Below are 23,276 nucleotides of genomic sequence, written 5' to 3'. Positions count from 1 at the left end.
TTAATTTGTTTGTTTCTCTCACTTGCTATCTTTGAAGGAAAGTTTCAATACACTGAGTGCTTCCCAAGAGCTCTCACTCATAATCACACCACGCCTGACATCCACTCTCCCAAGTATTACTGGTTTTCTTTACAACATTGATGGGGCACAGAAGCTGGATTACGGAAGAAACTTTTACTTGTTTGTCCAGAAAATGCAAAAGAAAACAACGACTATTTTTGAGCAAGGGGAAAACGTAAATTTCTAAAAATCCTATCCAAGTGCTGGCAAGAAGAGGAACAGGGATTTATCTCTCCTCTCTGTCTGTCCCTGGAGCCCAAGTTTTGTCCCTACACCTCACTGCCTCCTGCCTCTCAAATCCCTACCTGGAAACATGTGGCAATAATCTCAATTATGATAGCAGTGCAGAGGGGAGTCCCTATTTTACAGATGAGGTAAATGAATAATCTGTCCAAGGACAGAAGCCAATAGGAAGCAGGCTAGGATGCAAACCTGGTCCCTGAGTGCATGACATCAGCCCAGCATGACCAGGGCAGTCCTAAGTCCTTCACCAGCCTGTCTGAATGGACGAATCAGAAGTGATCCCCTCCCAGCTCAACACTAGGAACCTGACCCCTTCCCCATCCTGCCTTCTTGGGATATCTGAGGACCAGAGAGGTAGCTCCCGAGGCAAGGACTGGAGGCAGAAAGAGGGCGACATGGCCCATCCCAACACTGTCCGCCCAGCACACACTGACTGTCTGAGAGCTGAACCCTCAGACTAAGGCACTCCCCCACTTTCACTTTGACAGGACTTCTCTGCTCCTGCTGGCTCTTCTAGTTTTCTTGGCATTCTAGTCTTGCCAGGTGGCAGCACTTTGCTGAAACACTTGTGCAATCTCTATTCTTGAGCCGGTTCTATGAAGAGCTAGCCTTGCCAGGCAGACTAGCCAGGCAGGAAGGAGGACAGCCCTACCCTGTGCATCCTGAACCCACCAGCCTGTGACCAGGGGTAGTCCAGGCATGCTTGAGGTCATTCCTCAGTTTCCTACCCATCAACCATGATCTCCCTCTGGCATTTCCACATCATTTATATCCTTGTGTTTCTGTACCATTCTCTAATTATTTTTTCTAAATTCCTTTGGAAGAGGATTTGTGAACATTGCTATATCCTTAGTTCTAAGAATATATGAATTGTAACTAAAAAGAATGTATTAATTCCCAATTTACAACGTGCTTTTCATAGATCGCCATTGTGTTGCTAATTCCTTTCCATTACTCTCCTGATTGTCCTCTAAATGTGCTAGTTCTTTCTCCTTCTGATTGGTCCTCAGTGAGCCATGGTTGCATCAGGCCAGGGCTCCATCCAGTGGAGCTCCTAGTTGGGTAGCAGTGGGCACAGCGAGCCCAACTCGCCTGGTTGAATCCGGAGTCGAAGTTCTCCACCCTCCACTTGGGCCCCCACTGGGGACGGAGCATAAAGGGGTGTGCCCTTATTTTCTTTTTCTTTTTAACTCATTATTATGGAAAATTTTAAATATATATAAAATTACAGACAATATTTAATAATCCAAAGTATCCATTACCCGGTTTTAACAATTATCAACACATGGCAGATAGTATTTTTTCTGTACCCCCAGCAATTAACTGCTGCCTACCCTGACTACGGTAATAATAAATACTAGTATGAACAAATATCGTATCATTGCATATCTAAGTATTTCCATTGATAGCTCTACAAGATAAGGGCTGTTTTTAAAAATATATGATTATGATAACATTATTCTTACTTTTTAAGAAACTAATGTTAGTCCTTAGTCTTATAATATACCCAGCCAGTGTTTGCATTTTCGCAATTGTCTTGTAATTTGTACTTCATTTGTTTGACTCTGGATTTAATAAGAAATTCATATACTGAGATTGGTTGATATGTCTCTGAAGCTTCTTTTTATCTACTTGTTCTATAAATCCTTCCTCTATTTTTCTTCGTCTTCTTTTTTTTTTTTTTTTTTTTTTGAGACAGTTTCATTCTGTCCCCTCAGGCTCCCACACAGCTGGGACTATGGTGCCAACGTGCCCACTGAATTTTTTAAAATTTTTAGTAGAGATGAGGTCTCATTATGTGGCCCAGGCTGAACTCCTGAGCTCAAGTGATCCTGCCACCTCAGCTTCCCAAAGTGCTAGGATTACAGGCACGGGCACCTACACTTGGCCTTTTTTTTCCCTTTACAGATTCTTATTGGAGAAGAAACCAGGTCATTTGTCCTGCAGTTTCCCCCAGTCTAGAATTGCTGCTGTATTCTTATGGTGTCATTTACTATGTCCCTCTGACCCTTGGATTTTTTTAAAAAGTGGAAATTAGATCTAAAGGACCTAGATCACATCGAGGGTTGATTTTCTTTTCCTGGGCATGTATTTCCATCAGGAATGACCTTGACTCTTAGGACCCTTGAATGGAAGATACTTTAGAGAATATGACTCCATCCAGGGCAAGGGTACTGGGTGGGAATTTCAAAGGGAAAGTCCCAGTGAGAAAAGAAGGACACTGGGGGCAAGACTGAAAGGTCTAAACTCTGTCTACCTCTGAGGCTGGCCCCTGTAACAACCACAATGTTGACCTGGAGCAAGCTGGAGTAGACTGTGTAACGCATTTTAACTGAAGTAATAGCAATTTTAGGATGTAAAGGCATCTTGTATTGAGGCAACAGGAGGCCAGCTTTATACATATTTGTATCTTGCCACAAACCCAATGTCATGCCAGGTGAGAAGCAAGGAAAACATCCCGACTTGATTTATTAGAGGCCTGTTTCACATCTCAATGTGATGTTTGTAGATGCTACTATCAGAAATTTTTGTCCACGTGTGTTTGTAAATATACACTCACAGACCACTTGTGCCTTAGAGGGATACCGTGGAGCCTCACAGTCTTTAGCATTAGAGGGATATGGGTTCAAATCCAGTTTTTGCCACCCTCTAGCTGAGTAACTGTAGACAAAAGCCTTGGTCTTCTTGTCAGAAAAATTAGGATACTGTATCATTACTTACCTTATGGGTTGTGAATTTTAGAGAAAATGAGTATAAAATGCCTAGTATAGGGTTCTCAATAAATGCACACATGCTATCACTGTCTTAGACAGTAGGTTCTATTGAATCACATTCTTCTACAACTAGAAAACAGCAATGTAGATGATCTCCTAGTGGTTGGGAGGGGATGATCTGTGAAAGTGTTGGAGTCATCTAGACACACTGAGTGGAGATGTAATTTGAGCCTGGGAGAGAATTCTCAAGTCAGTTCAAAGGGCTATAATTTCATTAATTCAAAATCCCACTTAAGTTGGGGAAAGTGAGGTCTTAGGAGAGAAGCCAGATGTCAAGGACAGGCCCAGTTAGTGGAGGAACTTTTTTGTAGCCAGCTGGCTCCCCAGGGCTCCCTGAACAAAGCATGCATTATAGTTGTTGCCTGGACTCCACGGCAGGAGGAGTACCCGGGAGCCAGAGCCTGGTGCATGGGGAGGAGGCGGGCCAGGGCCGCAGGGAGAGGCTTGGATGCCCTGGAAACACAACTGGATCCTGACAAAATCTTTCCTCCTGCTAAAATTTTCTCAAACAGAACAAAAGAGAAAGTCAGAGCATCTTTGCCAAATCAACCAGAGAAAGGAAAGCTGGCGCAAAGTTAATCATTATTTTCTTCCTGGTTGTCCAGGCCAGAGACACCCATGATGGGAGCAGGAACACTTGTCATCACTCGCTTGGTCTCTATGGATGACATAGGAGCCCTTTCCTTCCAAACAAGCAATACAGAAAAGGAAGTGCCTGGGTCCCCACCCTGTAGGGTGCAGCCAGAGCCCACAATGCACTATTCTCTGCAGATCAAGAGGCTTCTAATCTTACCTTGACTCACCGCCTTATCCAAACAACAGAGCCCCTGCAAAACCCCTCCTTTGGGGAAGGAAATCCCGGGTGGGATAATTCATTGCAAACATCATTGGTTAGTCCAGGGAGAGGTCAGGAGCTCCCTGGGGCAGGCACATCACTCTGGTCATGAAAGAAAAGACTCCACCGTGGTGCCCTTCAGCATCACTGAGAAACGATTTCTAGATTGCTGGTCTGTCCTGCCGAAGCAAAATTACTGACAAGATGTAACAGGCACTTGGTACAACAGTGTAGCACCAGCTTTTGCATTAAAAAGCTTAGCTTTGAGTTTGGGATATGCCACTTCCAAGCAGGTGGACCTTGATCAATGCATTGACCCTCAGGGAGCCTTGGTTTTCTCATTTGTGAGGTGGACAGAATCAGAGGATGGTGAAGGGCGTGGAACAGAGGCAAGGAGGGTCTCCCTGGCTTGTCTGCTGGGTCTGCTGCAGCCTACAGAGAAACCACAGGCTGTCATAAGCACATAACTCAGTAGTCCACTTCCTCTCTAGGACACCCAGCAGTCCACAGCGTTGCTCCCATGGAGACAGCCGGCACAGCCTATAGGCCATCAGCCCAGGAAGGGAACTGGCAAATCTTAGAGCACTAAGACGGCAGCTGATACAGATACTCGTCGGCCCAGGCCACACTAGCATCCAGGTGACTGGGTCCTGCCAGATGGAGCATGGGACAACATAAAACTCCCAGCATCTACTTCTCTAAAGGGCAGAGTATGCACACTAGGCCCACAGCCCCCTTCACGTCCAACATCGCCATCAACGCACTGAGGGCAGGGCAGTTCCTGGGATGTGGACCTGAGCCACAGCCCAGCCTTGTCAGTGCACCAGGTTCTGGGAGAGCAGCCAGACACAGAATGGTGGCAGACGCTCCACTTCTTAAAGAAAAAGCAAATTGCGCAGTCCTTCCCTATTTCCCAGGCCTGGGGACTCCTCAGATGAGCATGGTAAAAATTTATATACTTATTCAGAGGTTTAAAGATCCCCCAAATACATAAATACATCAGCCCATCAAATGGCATTGCCATCAAAGGAGAGCAGCCTTGGAATTTCTCTATCCATCCTTCAATTGGCCATTTAGCTCAGTTTGGGCCCTTAACAATACAAGCATGATAAGGTCTCGTCACTGCGTCTCCAGGATCTGATCACTGCAGACTCTGAGAAGTGATTAGGGAGCATGGGCTCTGGAGGACCAACGCCTCTGACTCTCTATGGCCCCAGGCAAGTCTCCAGGTCTCCATTGCCTCACCTCTAAAGTGAAAGCACAACTAGTCACCGCCTCACCCGTTCCTGTGAGAAGTGAATGAGGTGGTAAAGGTGATGTGGCAGGAAGGGTCTAGAACATAGGTCAGTGCATGCTGACGGTACCCGCATCGCACTGCCAGGGGCCTCGGGCTCTGCTCTAGCAGCTTGGCCTGGACCACCGAGCTCTTTGACCAGGACCTGCTCCACCTGAGGCTGACGCCCTTGAGGTGCCGCCTGGCCCAGTCACGCCCACGATCCTTTTCCAGGCTCCCCGAGAAGGAGAAGAACTTCCTTTCTGGTCCTTGGCATTCTGCTCCTGGGTTCAACCGAGCAGCTTCTAGGCAGCTCTAGTGATTCAGCAGCAGTGACCAGCAGGTCCCCAGGACAGCAGATGAGTCCTCTGCTTCTCTGGCTCTGTCTCCGTCCCCCGGCTCTTCCTGGAAACGTGCTTTCACTCAGCTTTGGGCCCACTTTCCCATCCCTCTGGGGACACACCCCCTCACTTGCCCTGAGACCCACACTTGAGACCCATACCTGGGTTCCAGCCTCTCTACCGCTCTTTTTACTTCCCAAGCTGGCCCACGGTCCCTTCAGGCTCAGCTCTCCAGAGATCTGCTACCCCGTTCCTGCCTCTAGGACCCCCTCCACCCTCCTGGCACTGGCTGGGTCCTGGTGGAGGAGCTACCATAGGCAGCAGAGAAGCAGAATTCTGCTGGGAGCTGTGACCTGAAGACACCGTCCCCACCAAGCCCACTGTGCAGACCCCGGACTGCTAGAGAGGGTGGTGGCACCATCCCCTCCAGGAAGAGCCACTAGGTCTGGAGGAAAACCTGCACCTCTGAGAGCCTCAAAGGAGCTGTGCCAGTCAGAAAGTGCCGCTCAGTGGTCCTGGTCCTCTGGGGGTGACAGGGTCACACTGTGAGCCGGACCTCACACAGCACGTCAGTGTGAAGGATGCCAGCATCCTTGTCTGTCATATTCCTAATTATGAGCCTGCTCAACCCCTCCCCAGCCACCTGGCTTATGCAGGGTGTTCACTTCTTTGGGCCTTTCCCTCCTTCATACCATGAGAGGTAAAGGCCAAGAAAGGTCGCAGGACATAGGCCGTGGGTCTAGGAGCAACGCCAGTGTGGGTGTGTGTATACTAAACCCAGGGCAGGGCACAGAGAAACACCAGAACCCAGCAACATCTGTCTCAGACCTGCTTTCATCCTGCTGGGATACACTAAGGTACAGGCAGGAAGAAAGCCGCACGCCTGAAGGGAAGTCACTGAAGACACAGCAGGTGGCTGAGCAGCACCGCAGGTGACAGCTCACTGCTGGGTTCGTTCCTGTGCTACCTTCCCCGGTTCATCCCCTGGGACGCTGGGGAAAGAACTCGTGTTGGGGTTTTTTTCTATAAATAATTTCCTGTCATTGTGTGTAATGATTGGTGAATAATTTCACAACAACTGGCTGTTTCTTTGCTGCATTCTAAACTTGGGCAGCCCTGTGGATCATCAGCATTTTCTGTCTCCCCGCCATCTGAAAAGAACAGTTTCCCGGGACAATCCCTCAAGCCCAGGTCAAGGCCGCAGTGAGCTATGATCGCGCCACCGCTCTCCAGGCTGGGTGATGGTGTGAGACTCCATCTCTAAAATAGAAATAAATAAATAGTAAAATGTTTCCCTTTCTTCATAAGAAAAATGCTTTTAAAAATTTCTCCTCAGATGCAAACATGCTAAACCCAAGTAAATGTCCCTTCACCTGGGCAGGCCTCAAAGGAAGAGACTGCAGCCAACTGAAATGCCAGTTAGCTGGTCAGCCTGTGAGATGCTTGTTTATTTGTAAAGAAATAGCCCATTCTGCACAGTCTCAACAGCAGCCCTGGGAAACAGCAGGCCTGCTTTTATTTTCAAAGCTCAAAGTTCATCTTAGAGATAAAGCTCTCTTTTCTCATGAGATACTGAGTATCGTACATGGGTGTGACGGTGTAATGTAGGCCTTAGACAATCATTTGTCACCTTAGAGGCAAAAGGAACATTCGGAGCCACCTGCCAGGCCCAGACACTCAAAGTGCTACAAGGTCGCCTATCTTTGTGCTTTGGGAGACCGAGTAGTTCCTTCCCCAGGGCTATATTTCAACCAGGGTTGAGTTCATCTTTGTGCTTGTTTTTTCCCAAATAGCTCACTTTCTGATTTTTTGGGTTTAATAGTGATATTATTTAAGAGGAACCAAAAGAAAAAGTTCAGTGTAAAAATTGTTTTAGCAACAGAATAAATGAGTTAGTATGAATCCCAGTGCTCATCATATTCTTTGACTATTATACACATGAAAGATGAATGGCAAAAGAATAAGACGGGTTCCTCTTTTTTTCTTCTTCTTTTCGAGACAGAGACTTGCTTTGTTGCCCAGGCTGGAGTGCAACAGCACAATCTCAGCTCACTGCTACCTCCGCCTCCTGGGTTCAAGTGATTCTCCTGCCTCAGCCTCCCAAGTAGCTGGGATTACAGGTGCGTGCCACCACGCCTGGCTAATTTTTTGTACTTTTAGTACAGACAGGGTTTCACTACGTTGGCCAGGCTGGTCTTGAACTCCTGATCTCATGATCCACCCACCTCAGCCTCCCAAAGTGCTGGGATTACAGGCATGAGCCACTGCGCCCGGCCAAGACGGGTTCTTTTACAATGGAAATAGAAAGGTCACCTTCTGCCACACTGAGCCTCTGCAAAGCCCCCACAGACAGTCTACTCAGGTGAGGACTGAATTTCCTCCCAGAACACTATCTCCATTGTTGTCCTTCCTCCCCTATCCCAGGTGAATACATGTGGCACAGAGCTCTTCAAAGACAGCTTCCATTCCCTTGTCCTCTAATTCGATTTTCAGAATGTGGAGCCACGTGCCCCCTAGGGCCTGGCCTCTGCTCCCTGCTGCAGGTGCAGCACTAAACAGACCATGGGGCCATCAAGTCTAACAGGCTGCCCAGGCCTAGGCACTCAGGTCCTGCTGTTTCTCCCACCTCCCACCTCCCCACCGCCTTTTCTGTCACACAGCCAAGGATTCCTTGTTCCCCGTCCTCTGTCACTTATCATTTCTCCTGATCCATCCTCAGCAGGGACTCTGTTTCTGGGAGCATCAGAGAGAAGCTTTCAAACTTTTTTGCTCATGACCCACAGTAAAAAGTGCAGTTTCTGTTGCAATTAAGTGTACACACCCATGCGTGCACATGCATGCACACACTCACATCTAAGTCAAAAATTTCAGGAAGCAATACTTCCTTTCACTACATGCAAAGCTTTCTGTTACTTTCTGTTATACTCTTCCCAGGCCACACCACCCCCCACATTTAAACAATGGTCGTTGAAATCCACTAAACTGATTTCCCAATCCCCTAACGGTTTATGGTCAGCAGTTTGGAAAACACTGGCTGAAATACTAATGAAAGGGCATCGCGGGCCTTCCCTGATGCGAGGGGAGGAAGGAAGGATTTGCTCAGCTCTACGTTCCCACAGACCCACTTCTCCTGCCCTTTGCCCCACATCCCACCTGCCACTTGTGATTAAATAACAGTTTAACATCACCAAAGCTCCCTTTCACTCAAGAACTAACTCAATTAGGCTTGAGCTGGTGGGAGCTTAAAGCAGATTAGGGGAAGACAAAGGAGGCTTTGGGGTTTATCTTCAGCTTTCATGTTGCTAGGAGCTCTCTCTTCCTGTGCTTAGTCTCAAGCATCAAAGTGAGGGAGGCAGGGAGGGAGGAAGAAGGGAAGGAAGGAAGGAAGGAAGGAAGGAAGGAAGGAAGGAAGGAAGGAAGGAAGGAAGGAAGGAAGGAAGGAAGGGAGGGAGGGAGGGAGGGAGGGAGGGAGGGAGGGAGGGAGGGAAGGGAAAGGAGAAGAGGATGGAAGGAAGGAAAGGGAGGGAGGAGGGAACGAATGAAGGAAAGGATGAAAGGAAGGAAGGAGAGGAGGATGGAAGGGAGGAAGGGAAGAGAGGAAGAGAAGAAAGAAAAGAAAACTCTCCTAAGCCCCCGTCATGGGCTGAGGCCAACCAGCACTGCACTGGTCACCCCCACCTTTTATTTATAAACTTCAAAGTGCATCTTGCAGATAAGGCTCTCTTTTCTCATGAGATGTGGAGGGCTGTGCTTGGGTGTGCAGGAATAATGCAGGCCTTAGACAATTACTTGTAACCTTAGAGGTATCGGGAGGGTTCCCGGCTGCGCTGGGTCCAGACACTCGAAGTGCTTCCTAAGGAAGACGTCCATGGTTCAGCTCAGGGATAGGCACTGCTCCCCACACTCCTCCAACAGGGCAGCTCCCTGCTCCGACCCCACCTCCCATCTCCCCCAGCAGCTCAGCCAGCCATCTGTGTGACAGATGAGCTACACACAGAAGGTGCTCGGCAAACACTTGCCGAATCCCCTGAAATGGTCCATCTGGGCCCCTTTACAAATCAAATTCCTTCTAGATCAGTGGCGCCCAACAGAATTATAATGTGAGCCACACATGTCATCTTACATTTTCTAGTGGCTAACTAAAAAAAAAAAAAAAAAAGTAAAAAGAAACAGGTGAAATTAACTTCAGCAATACACTTCATATATTTCATATATCAAAAACATTATCATTCCAACATGTAATCAGTATAAAATTTGTAAGATTTTTATATTCTCTTTTTCTGAGACCAACGGTTTGAAATCCAGTGTCAGTTTGGAATTGCCACACTTAGAGTGCTCAGTAGCCACATGGGGCTTGCAGCTACCACCCTGAGTTGCAGCTCTGAACTCTAACCAGGACTTGGGGTGACTGGGGCCCAGGGTGGAGCTCAGCTCAGAAGGAAGGTGCTAGGTGGAATCCTCCAGCCACAAGTCACAAAGCAGACTGTGTTGGGGGGGCTTTGCCACTGCACCCCCCTCCCCACTGTCCTCACTTGCCTTCCCCACCTGGCACTGTATCTGGTGGGAGGAGATGGGCAGGGCATGGGAACAGAAGGAATGGATGAGGACTTAGAGATGTGTGAGCAGCTCTCACAGCTATGCACTGCCCCTGCTGGGGAGTCCATGTGGACCCCTTGGCTGGGCCTGACCCCATCACCTGTAGTGAGCCACACCAAGAAACATGCCCCATCAACACAAAAATCTCTGCTAGGCCACATCTGGCACAAGCTTAGTGACAGCTGAGTTAAATTACTGTATCCATGGTGCAGTCACCAAAGACTTGCAGCCCTCAATCATTTTCACCTGTCTTTTTGGGGACAACAGAGACATATACAGATTGTCAATTCAACATGAGCTCATTTTATTAGACACAATCAGCCATATGGCACTTTGCAACCAGTAGACATGCTCCTTTGACAATCAGTGTTACTCAGCCTGCTCAGTAATGAGTTAGCTACTGGTGTTGTCTTCCCTTAGAAGAATCCATTTAACTCCTATGAGTGAGTCAGCTTTTTCCTAAGTGACATCTCTGAGGGGAATAGCCATGCCAGCTTGTCTTATGCCAGGCTGTGGTGCTCAGTTCCAGAATGTTAGAGCTGGGAAGGTCTTGGTTCTCTCCTAGTCCTGCAGCTTTTGAGCTTTACTTTCTAAGCGCAAAACTTGTTTTCAAATGCAAGCTTATGGGGAGGCCTGATTAAGACAGATTCTTCTGTAGGAGCTGGAAGGAGGACACAGAGCTCTCCCTCCCTTCCTCCTCCCCAGGCATCTCTGTGTGGTCAGGGTTTATTAGAAAACCAGCAACGCGAGGCAAGCCACTCATTGCACACGTCTTAAAAGCAGGACCCAGAGCAGCTGTGCATGATATAGTCACACTGTGGCATGACAGAGCCAGGGCCAGAACCCCACTCTCAGATTCTAAGACCTCTATTATTATTATTATTATTATTATTATTATTATTATTATTCGAGATGGGATCTTGCTACGTTGCCCAGACTAAAGTACAGTGGCCTTTACAAAGATCTCTATTTTAGTATTTGAGTATTTCCAGAGAGTTCCATGGAAGATCTTTGAAAGATACAAATGGTCCCACAAGTAGAAACAGGTTATCATGAGGTTTGTTAGGGTTTATGGAGTGCTATGTGAGAGGCCCCACGCAATGGCTTTCCATGCCAGCCCACAAACTTCAAACTGCAGTAGGAATGGCATTATATCCCCAGCCTAAATGCAGTTATCCCTAACTCCCCTCAGGACCTGAGATTTAGAGGCTTGGGGGCCATGCGCTCCCAAATTCTCTGGGCCCTGAGACCCTGAGTCTATAGAACCATCATGAATGATATAGGAGTTATTAAGAAATTATTTTCCGCAGTTAGCGTGGGTAAAAGAGTTCTCAGTGGAATTTCCTTTTAATAAAAAGCAGCCCCCAGACCATTTCATTTCTAACAGAAAGCAGCCTGAAAAGCCAAGCTGCAAGCATAGATGAGTGAGCTGGAAGCTCACATGTATAAGTGCCAGCAGCTGTACCTGGAAGTACAGTCCAACATGGTGACTTCCCCACCCTCTCCTTGTTGTCACCTGTGCAGGTGTCATGGCGCCACCAGGTTGGGGCCACATTTGCATAATAAAAGATTAGGGTGAGAGGGCCAGTTTCTTCGAGGGCTATGTAAATGGCACACCTGATCAGACCAATCCCCTGAGTCCTATGTAAACCAAACACAGCTTCCTCAAGCCCCTCTGTATAATCAACTGCATCCCACCCCAAACTTAGAAACCCTCTTGGGCGCCCCCTTCCTCTGCATGAGGGAGCTCTCTCTCTCTCTCTCTCTCTCTCTCTCTCTCTCTCTCTCTCTCTCTCTTTCCACTCTTTAAACCTACTCCGTGGGTGTGTGTCCATGTCATTAATCTTGTCGGCTTAAGACAACGAACCTCAGGTATTTCCCCAGACAACGAAGCCGCTTCACTCTCAGACTGGCTAATGAGGCCCCTGCTACTGTGGAGCTGGCATAGGTTTTAGGGGGAAGGGGCAAGAAGGGCCTTCATGGGGCTCTGGAGGTTCCTTGGCAATAGCAGCAGAGGGTTCTAGATAGGTGTATGGATGTCAGGGAAGACTCAGACTGGGGTGGGAAGGCAGATTCCACGGGAAAGGACAGCCAGGTAGTGATAGTCAGGTTCTACTATACATCTGGGAGACTTGTACTTGGCAGGCGCTAAATGGGCTATGAGCAAAGGCCTGGGCTGGACCCTGGGGACGGCCATGACATCTGCCCACCAGAATAGGCACAGAGACCTTCGGGGATGCATCAGATTCTTCGTCTGCCTCCCCATCTGCTCAGACTGTCTCTAACCACCTACCACCATTGTCCTGGTTTTGCAGAAGAGGAACATGCAGTGGTTCGAGCCTGTGATCCCAGTGCTTTGCGGGGCTGAGGCAGAAGGATCACTCGAGGCCATGACTTTGAGACCAACCTGGGCAATACAGTGAGATCCTGTCTCTACAAAAAATAAAAATTATCCAGGCATGGCGGTGCGGGCCTGTAGTCCTAGCTACTTGGGAGGCTGAAGTGGGAGGGTTGGTTGGGCTCAGGAGTTCAAGGCCACAGTGACCTATGACTGTGCCACTGCACCCCACCCTGGATGACAATGAGACCTTGTCTCTAAAAAAGAAAAAAGAACATAAGCCAATATTAAAGACCACAGAGGTGCAAATCAGGGCCAAAAAGGGACCAACAAGGCATTACTGGGCTTCCCTGAAGGAGGTCCTGGAGCCCCCACAGGCTGGCCGGCCTTGTGCTTAACAAGGGCTAGGACTGGGCTGTCGTTATGGCTCTAATCTATTGTCCTTACCCACCCCCAACTTCCCCACTCCCCTACATACACACCAAGTCCCTGCCTAGGTCAGGCGGGCTGAGCCAAGACAAACACAAGCACATGAGCTCACTGTTCTGAGACTGCAGCTCAGATGTGCTATCTGAAATGTGGGGTTTGGGCTGGCTCCTAACCGGAAAAAATAAGCAAGAAATTTTGAAACAAAAGAAAATGTTAACTTGAACCATTTCAGGGATCACTTTACCTTAAAACTGTTCAGATTCAAACATTGCTAATGGCAAAGCCAAGATTTAAATGGGCCCATTGGGAAAAGAAGTAAAATGGGGGGATTTCCAGGAATGGATAAGAAGGTTAGAATCTGCAGTACATTAAAATTTTAAAAGGATAAAAGGTAAAAAATCAGCCCCAGGGGATTGCCATGAACTCTGACACGAGGGGGTTGGAGCACACAGCCCCACCTTTCCTTCTGCAATTGCAGATTTCCAGGATTCAATTCCACTTCAATTGCTTCATTTCCTTTTTCTCTTTCTTTGTTGCACAGTGATAGTTTGGAAAGTGGGAGGGACAGGCTAGGGGAGAAAGGACTGGGGATAATGGAAGACAGTGTGGTAAAGAGGAACACCACAGTACTCTGTCCCTGAAGAAGGGACTCAGAATGGGCAGCTCCTCAGAGCCAGCAGGTGAGGCCAAGGACACCAGCTTCTTGGTGCATTTTCAGTGATAGGCCACGTTCCTCCTACAAGTGCGCGTGTTTCCCTATCCAGGGAAAAAGCAACAGTAGGTAAAGGGTGTTAGTTGCCTGAGCAGAGAAATGAAGGCTTGATGGTAAGTTGAGACCAGATTTCAGTGAGCTTTGAAAGCTGTGAGAGTTTGAACCTTATTCCATAGGTGAGTGTCCACAATCACATACAGATCTGTGGATGCTCTGGAGGAGTTTACATTCTCACGAGGAAGACAAGTAATTAACGATCTAAGCCGTTGCACTTAATTAATTAACCTTGGTAAGCCCTACCAAGGACAAGTATGAGTTACTCTGACAGCAGATAACGGGGACAGGACTTCCTCTGTGGTTACCGACAGGAGACGCCCCAGCTCTGGGGGAGGAAGAACATGAGTTTAGTTTGGGAATTGTTGAGCTTGAAAGGGGCTATAGATGCCCAGTAGCGAAGGAAAGCAGGCAGTTAAAATTGGATTCGCTATGCCAATCTGGAGCTCAGAAAGGAAGAGAGAGCTACAGACATGGTTGGAATTGAAGCCATGGACATACATGGATGGGATTATTTGGGAAGAATATAGAGACATAAGAGGGTCTAGAATGGAACCTTCACAATATCATTTATAAGTCAGGAAGAGAAGGATAAATCAGCAAATGAGACTAAGGAAGCATGTGTCTGACCCACTGATTATTGTGTTCCCCAGAACCAAGCCCAGTACTTGGCACAGAGTAATCAATAAACATTTATTGAATTGATACATATATCATCTTGATTGTCTTTTCCCAGTGAAAAAACAAGCTGTGTTAATCAGCTATTTCTGTAATGGTGCTGTGTAACAAATGACCCCACAGCTCAGAGATTCTCCAGGCTTCATAGCTGGCTCCAGTCTGTTCACATCTCCCAGCTGGGGCTGAGCCTGAGGGGTAGTGGTTACTCATGCTCTCATGGCAAGCACTTTTAGAACCAGTGCCCACATCATGCCCACTCACATTCCATTGGCAAGCCATGGCCAATCCCAAAATCAAAGAGACAAATAGTAGATGAGAATGAGCACTTACTTCAGACCCTGAGCAACCTGGGTTCAAATCCTGGATCTACCACTGATAAATGCATCAACTAAGTCAAATTACTTAACCTACCTGAGCCTCATTTTCCACACCTTTAAAACGAGTGTAATAACAGCTCCTTTAGGGGTCTTGAGGATTAAACGTGATATACATGAAAAACTTATGACACCTGGTAAGTGAGAAATAATCAGTAGCTACTGTGATCTCTGACCTCCCCTTCTAACTATAGCCCTGAAGCTCAAAAGCTTGGATGCTTTAACCAGAGCTCCATGCTCACATCTCAGATGGGGTTGTGCCCACATCCCCCAGCAGCTCAGGAGTAAAGCTCACCCTGAATTCCGTCTCTGAGACACACCCTGGGGCAGGAAAGGGGGCAGAAAAAATAATCAAGAAGTCTTGAGGCAGGGTCCCATTCAGCCATTTACCGAATGCCTCCCAGATTTGCTGGAGCTGATGTTTAGTTTTTATAGAGTCCAAACCCACATTTTTGCCTGGAAGCAACCTTACGAGAAGTCCTCTTGCTTTCCAGGCCCAGCTTTTAGTTCTGCCTGTGTTTTGAGTGATACCGAAGTACTAATGGGGAATAAAATTCTGCAAGCAGACAGCTTTTCCAAATGGGACTTTTCCCAGACTGCATTTGAACTAGACCTTGGCCTGAAACGCAATATCCAGAGCTTTATTTGCAGCTTTCTTTATGGCTTGAGAAGCCTTTTTCCATGCACGCTTATGTAAAGATGAAGAATTTATAAGATTCAATGAGATGTCTGGCATCAGTCCCGGCTCTATCTACTGAAGACTGTTTTCTTTTCTCTGTATCCACTGTTTAGTAAATTACCAGAGTAACCATCAGGAAATAGATGATCAGCAATATTGCCGTCATCTTTATTTCATAATGGCCATTCAATATGTTTGTCTTTATAGCTCTTAAGAAATGCACTTCTGTAATTCAGCATCATTTCTCAAATTTTAAGCAGCAAGTTTTCTTTGACATTCATTCATTCATTTATTCTACAAGTATTTGTTGAGTACTTACATGTGTCAGGCACCATGGTAAAGGCTGAGAATTTAGTAGTAAATAACTACTGCAGCCACTGCCCTTGTGGCGAGTATAGATGAGGAAACAGAGTCTCAAAAAGAGTAAAGTTTGGCCAAAGTCACAACACAAGTTTGAGCTGAAATTGGAAGTCATATATCCCAACAGGACCAGCTTCATCACTGGCAAAGCCCAGTGGTAGATGAAAATATAGGCACCTGTCCAAAAACTACTAAGAATTTCAAGACAGCAACATCCAAGCATCAAACTAAGTGCAGGACCCTCTGTTCCGTGCCCAGGTAGCTGGCCCTGTGCTCTGAGTCATACTTTTTAAATCAGTTTTGACTCATTCTGTGCTCAAATGAGTATGAAAAAGTGATGGGAGGGGTGTACTGTGGAGTAAGGATGAAACCGCCAGTAATCCTGGGCTAAAGAGCAAATAGGAAATTCACATATGGTATTTCTGTTTGCTGGCCCGTTTTTCAGAGTTAAATGTTTAGACGTAGTCCTACCTTGATAAAATTTTCACAGCAGAACACCCCAACTGGAATTTCCAAATCCTTCCATCACACACAGAGGAGCTAGGATTTGCAAACTCACTTGTCTGTATACCAATCCTGTGGGGAAAGACCTTACACATGTAAATAGCCAAGCCAGACCAGTGTACAAATCGGTTGCTCGGTCATGCACTGACATACTAGCAGGAGCTCTGCCTGTGGTTTTTTTTTTTTTTTTGGTTTATTTCTTTGCAAAGACAACATCAGCTACCAAAGAAAAGGAAACAGCTTCACCCTTTAGCTGAGATTGTGCACCAAAATCAGCCTGATTAAACCAGGAGGTTTTGCCCAGTTTTCTGGTGGGGATGTGCCCCTACCTTGTTCAGTCTGCAGGAAGGCAAAGCATGGGTTTGTTGCCCTCATCGCTAATTCATTTGACTGGGGCTAGTGTGTGGGAAGATACAGGAGTAAAGGAGAAGATAGAGGCACTCATCAGACAGCATACATGCCTGGCCTGCTATCAGCAGTCTGGCCTGTCATCTCAACAGAAGTTTACTCTGTAAAATTGGAAAAACCACTTCACTCTCTGAGCCTGCTCTCCCACCTGTGAAATGGGAAAGTGGGACCAAATCAAATAAAAATCTCCCAGTTGCCACTGCCGTCTGAGTCATCATGCACATCCTCTGGGCTTGGAGCAGCTCCTCTTTCCCATAGTCCCAGGAAAGAGAACCTGGCTCTCGGAGAAAGTGAGGAGAGAAAATTTTAAATGCCTTTGTTTCATAACTGAAAACCAGAAGGCCTTGCAGCCTTGACCAGACAAACATCTTAGGGAGTTTCCTTCCCTCCTCTGATTCCCCGGGAGGGCTGGGACTGAAAGATGCAAACTGAAGTCCTGCGAGGAGTCACTGCGACCAGTCCTCATCTGGGAAGTGTGTCCCTGCAGCACTGGGAGCTGTCCTCTACAAGCTTAGGTTTTTTTCTCACTTGTTTTAATGGTTCACACACCCACTCCATGTCTGTCTAATTTTCAGGCCACAATGCCCAAGTGTGACCCCAGAAATTCCTTGGGCTCACTGTCTCACAAGGTCAGGTCAAGAGGAAAGAGGAGCTACCTGTTAGAAAGGGTACCCTCCTTCCTTTACCCTTTCTCCTTGTCTACTTTTTCTTCCATTAGTTCTTCCATTTAAAACTCATTTTCAAAAGCTCCCACATTGCTACTTGGCAGCAGATAGGGCACTGAAAAGACGAATGACAGGAAAGGTGGAGCCCAGCTGATTGACTTTTCCTCCTTCAGTGCAACTTTCTCAGGGTTCTCTGCATTACACGTTTCAAAAGGGAAGTGCTGGGCACCATCCTTGGTCATGGTGGGAGTTTAATTGACTTAGACTCAGGTGGCACTAGAGCCAACTGGAAGCCACCAAGCTCTGTTCTCTCTCCAGCTCAGCAACTAACTAGAAGGCTGATCCTAAATGTAAAGCCCTTGAAATCTAAAACCAGCAGGTGAGGAAGGGTGCGTGGAAAGACCTGCCTCACAAGAGATTGTGAGGGTGTTGGAAGGAGTTCACCAAACTGCGAGCTCCTTAGAGGGAATAATGAGGCCAGGTACTGAGTTTCTTAGAGTGGGAGGTAAAGAGGGGATTGATCAATGTGGGAGAGTGACAGAGTGAGGGGGGAATTTCTCTGCCCTTTTGGACAAGGAAAAATAATTAGTCATCCTCCCTCTGCCCACTTCATAACATACATGTGTGTTACACCTCAAATGGGTAAAAAATAGTAACACTAAAATCGAAGTTTCCACCAGATTGGTAAACTAGCTGTGGAGAATTTAAAATGGTTTTGAGTAAAGTTTCTAAGGAAAGGAGAGACATGCCCTCACAATAGTTTTTCTCCAGAAGGACTTTGGGCCCCTTTCCAATCTCCCTCTTTCAACTTCTCAGCAAAAATATCAGTTTGAAGTCTGATCAGGCACCTGCAGTGGAGTGTCCTTGCAGATGGTCCCAGGATACATAGCAATCTGTCCAAGTGTTTACATGTTTATTCTCTACTTCATTCCACAAAGATCTGAGGAGGCGTTCAGGCAAAATAGATATGACAATATCTATGTGTTAATACACGAGTAAAGATTTTGTTGATGCTGGAATATCAGCAAAATGAGAGACTAGGAAGCTCCTAATTTGCATTTCCCCACAGAAACATTTTTTAAAACCTAGAAACTTTCTGAACCAATTTTGTCACAGCACTGGAAAACGGTCAAATGTTTACAACAATCAAGTGAAGGCCCATTCAAGAAAAAGTCATCTTCAAAATGGCAGGGAAGTTTTGTGTTTTAACTCACCCTGGCCCCATCCTCTCCCCAGTGTGGCAGCAGTCTTTGTCTTGAAACACAGCAGCCAGCCTTGTTCCAATTTCCTCCTTGCAAACTGGAAGAATCAGAGCAGATACTACTTGCAAATTATTATACACATCTCTTTTAAACTGCCTGGGAGATAAGTGAAGGACTGACTCACTAGTCTCTGTTACATTACTCAGAACACAGCTGGAAAAATAAGTAGACACTGTTAATAAAAGCTGCAAGATCACTATAGGTTCATGGTCTGGGCAAGAGATTTTGAGTGGAGCCATAGAGTAGACCATCTAAGGCCCAGATGAGAAGCTGGAGTAAGACTCTTTGGGAAATTAGGACAGTCAAAAGCAGCCGTTATGAGAGAATTTAGAAAGCCATGTGCATGCCCAGGCAAGACACAGGCTCAAAAAGTCCGAAGAAAGCCTTAGGCTTTCACCTGAAGCTGATCCTTAGGCTCTGAATAAGCCTCGCTAGTCTTGAAAGAGTGCTCTAGCACAGAGACAATCTGAAAAGACCACAAGAGCCCTTAGCATTCAAGGAAATCTCTGTCAAAGCATTAGCTGAACACAAACTAAAGGAATAGAGACTTCAGTGATTACATATGACAACGAATAGTCTTGGGGAAACAGTCTGAAAAACTCTCAGAAATGGATGTCACAGGCTTCAACAATTTTTACCAAAAAAAAAACAAAAACAAAAAAACAGTAACCTCTGGGGAAGGAAAAGATTCTGATTTTCAGACTTACCACATTGTAACAGAGAGATGCTCAATGTTTACACAAAACACAAGGTATACAAAGAAACAGGAAAACATGGTTCACTCAAGTAAAAAATGAAAAAAATATATATTGACAGAAACCATCCCTGTGGAAACCCAGACATCAGACTTACTACACAAAAATCTTAAAACAACTATTTTAAAGATGTTCAAATAACTAAAGGAAAACATGGGCAAACCACTAAAGGAAATCAGAAAAATGATAGATGAGCAAAATGACAATATAACCAGAGATCAAAATTTTAAAAAATACCAAACAGAAATTCTGGAGCTGTAAGCACAACAACTGAAATGAAAATTTCACTAGACATATCTAACAGCAGATTCAATTTCAACAGGCACAAGAAAAATATATGAACTCGAAGATAAGACAATTGAAATTATCTTGTCTGAGGAATGGAAAGAAAAAGGAATGAAGAAAAGTGAACAGAGCCTAAGAGACTTGTAGGACACCATTAAGCAGACAAACACACGTTGTGGAAGTCCCATGAGGAGAAGACAGAAAGGAAGGGAAAGAAAGAAAACTGAAAAAAATAATGGATAAAAACTCCCCAAATTTGATGCCAGACATGAATGCACAAATTCACGAAATCTGACGAACGACGAACTCTAAGTAGGATAAACTCAAAGAGAACTGTACCAAGACACATTATAGTCAACTGCCAAAAGACAAAGAAAGAATATTGAAAGTAGCAAGAGAGAAGCAACTCATAACAGACAAAGAATGCTCCCTAAGATTATCAGCAGAATTATCATTAGGAATTTTGGATCTCAGGAAGCAATGGGCAGATAGCTTAAAGTGCTGAAAGAAAAGTGACCTGTCAACTGAGAATTTTATATGCATAAAAGTTGTCTTTCAAAAATGAGAAATTAAGACATTCCCAGATAAACAAAAACTGAGGGAGTTCATTACCTACCCTATGGGAAATGCTAAAGGGAGCCCTTGAAGTTGTAATTAAAGAAAACTATACAGTAACTCAAAGCCATATGAAGAACTACAGATCTCTGTAAATGTAAATACATGGACAAGTATAAAGCCAGTATTTCTATAATTTCGAACTTATTTTCTACTGGGATTAAAAAAAGAAGGGATAAAATAATTATAAATCCATGTTATTGGGCACACAATGTTTAAAGATGTCATTTATGATTTGTGACCTTAATGACATGAAGGGCAGGATGGAGCTACGTAGGAGTACTTTTTGTGTGTGATTGAAGTTAAGTTGGTGGTAATTAAATTGGATTGTTATAACTTTAGGAGGTTATATATGGTAACCACATATGGTAACCACAAAGAAAATATCTATAGAATATACACAAAAGTAAATGGGAAGGGAATCAAAATGTATCACTACAAAAAATCAACTAAATACAAAAGAAAGTAGTAAAGAAATGAGATAAATGATAATGAAACACAGCATATCAAAACCTATTGGATGCATAACTTCAAACTATATATGGTTACAGTAACCAAAGCAGCATGGTACTGGCACAAAAATAGACACATAGACCAACAAATAGAATAGAGAACACAGAAATAAAACTACACAACTACAAACAACTGATCTTAAATAAAATCAACCAAAGTAAGCAATGGGGAAAAGTTGCTATTAAATAAATGGTGTTGGGAGAACTGGCTAACCATATGCAGAAGAGTTAAATTGAACACCTATTTATCACCATATACAAAAAATAACTCAATATGGATTAAAGACTTAAATGTAAGACCTTGAACTATAAGAATCCTGGAAGAAAACCTAGGAAATACCCTTCTGGACGTTGTCCTAGCAAAGAGTGTATGACTAAGTCTTCAAAAGCAATTGCAACAAAAACAAAAATTGACAAGTGAGAACTCAGTAAACTAAAGAGTCTGCACAGCAAAAGAAACCATCAACAAAGTAAACAGACAACCTATAGAATGGAAGAAAATATTTGCAAACTATGCATCTGGCAATGGACTCATATCCAGAATCTATAAGGAACATAAACAGATCAACAAGCAAAATACAAATAACCCTATTAAACAGTAGGCAAATGACATGAACAGACACTTCTCAAAAGAGGACATATGAGTGACCAACAAACATATTAAAAAATGCTCAATATTACTAGTCATCAGAGAAATGCAAATCAAAACCACAATGAGACACCATCTCACATCAGTCAGAATGACTATTATTAAAACTTCAAAAAATGACAGATGTTGGTGAAGCTGCAGAGAAAAAGGACTGCAAATGCACTGTTGGCAGGAATGCAAATTAGTTCAGCCACTGGGGGAAGCAGTTTGGAGATTTCTCAAATAACTAAAAATATAACTACCATTTGACACAGCAATCCTATGACTGGGTATATACCCAAAGGAAAATAAATCATTCTACCAAAAAGACACCTGCACTCACACATTCATCACAGCACTATTCACAATAGCAAAGACAGAATCAACCTAGTTGCCCATCAATCATGGATTTGATAAAGAAAATGCAGCATATATACACTATGGAACACTATGCAGCCATTAAAAAGAATAAAATCATATCCTTTGCAGCAATATGGATGCAGCTGGAGGCCATTATCCTAAGTGAATTAATGCAGAAACAGAAAACCAAATGTCTCATGTTCTCACTTACAGGTGGAAACTAAACCTTGAGTACACATGGACATAAAGATGGAAAAAGCAGACACTAGGGACTCCAAAAGGAGAGAAGGAGAGATGGGGCAAGGGCTGAAAAGCTTCCTATTGGGTGCTGTGTTTATTGTCTGGATAACGGGGTCAGTAGAAGCCCAAACCTCAGCATCACACAAATACCCTTGTAACAAACCTGCACATGTATCCCCTGTATCTAAAATTTTAAAATTATAATTAAAAATCCCTTATGGGATTCAGTAAAAGTGGTGCTAGAAAAAAACGCATAGATTTAAAGGCTTACCTTAAAAAAGAAGAAAAATCTCAAATTCACAAACTAACTTTATGCCTTAAGAGACTATAAAAAGAATAAACTAAAACCAAAGCTGTCAAAAGGAACATAATTAATAAATAATAAAGATTAGAGCAGAAATTTTAAAAACAGAGCAGAAAAATAGACAAAATGAATTGTTGATTATTCAAAAAAACAACAACATTGAGAAACTTTAGCTACATTGTCTAAGGAAAAAAGAGAGAAGATTCGAATAACTAAAGTCAGAAATAAAAGTGGGGACATTACCACCAATTTTACAGAAATGAAAAGGAATAAAAGAGAATACGAAGGACAATTATACACCAACAGACTGGATAAAGTAGTGAAATTTAAAAATTCCTATAAAACATAAAATCTATCACAATTGACTCACAGAGACACAGAAAATCTGATTAGATCTATAACTAGGAAGGATATTGAATCACTTATCAAAAATCTCCAAGAAAGAAAAGCCCAGGAGTGCGCCTGCCGTGTCCATGGAGACAAGCTGAGGCAGCCGGGCTCCGAGGCACCAGGGCTCCAGGACAGCAAAGATGTCGGCTTCCTTAGTCCGCATAACTAAAAAACTAAAAAACTAGAAAAACTAGGAAAACTAAAAAAACTAGAAAGAGCAAACTGCAGCCCACCAGGGCTGCCTTCATCCTGACACCTTCAGCAGTAAACAAGATAAAACAACTTTAAAGATAAGCCTGAACATGTAGGTGTAAATGTTGGTGTCCGAACCAGGGACTGTAATGGTCTTTTTTATACTCTAGAATATACAAAGACAAAATGAGATTCTGATGAAAATGTTATTCAAGATGAAGTCAGAGTATTCATTGAAAAGAAAGCACAGCTAATACTTCTAGGAACAGAAATGGACTATGTTGAAGACAGATTATCCAGTGAGTTTGTGTTCAATCACCCAAACATCAAAGGAACTTGTGGCTGTGGAGAAAGCTTTAATATTTGAAATCTCAGGACTCTTCTAGCCATAGGCTCCAGGAAAGCTCGTG

General features: G+C 44.6%; 1 pseudogene; it reads left to right on the top strand.

Annotated features, from left to right (window-relative positions):
* Window positions 1-22,741: 22,741 nt before the first annotated feature.
* LOC100427917 (iron-sulfur cluster assembly 1 homolog, mitochondrial-like) lies at window positions 22,742-23,276 on the top strand (annotated as a pseudogene).

The sequence above is a fragment of the Macaca mulatta genome, chromosome 1 (genome assembly GCF_049350105.2).
Source record: "Macaca mulatta isolate MMU2019108-1 chromosome 1, T2T-MMU8v2.0, whole genome shotgun sequence".
Classification (NCBI taxonomy): Eukaryota; Metazoa; Chordata; class Mammalia; order Primates; family Cercopithecidae; genus Macaca; species Macaca mulatta.
This window is presented reverse-complemented; position numbering and strand designations above follow the sequence as displayed.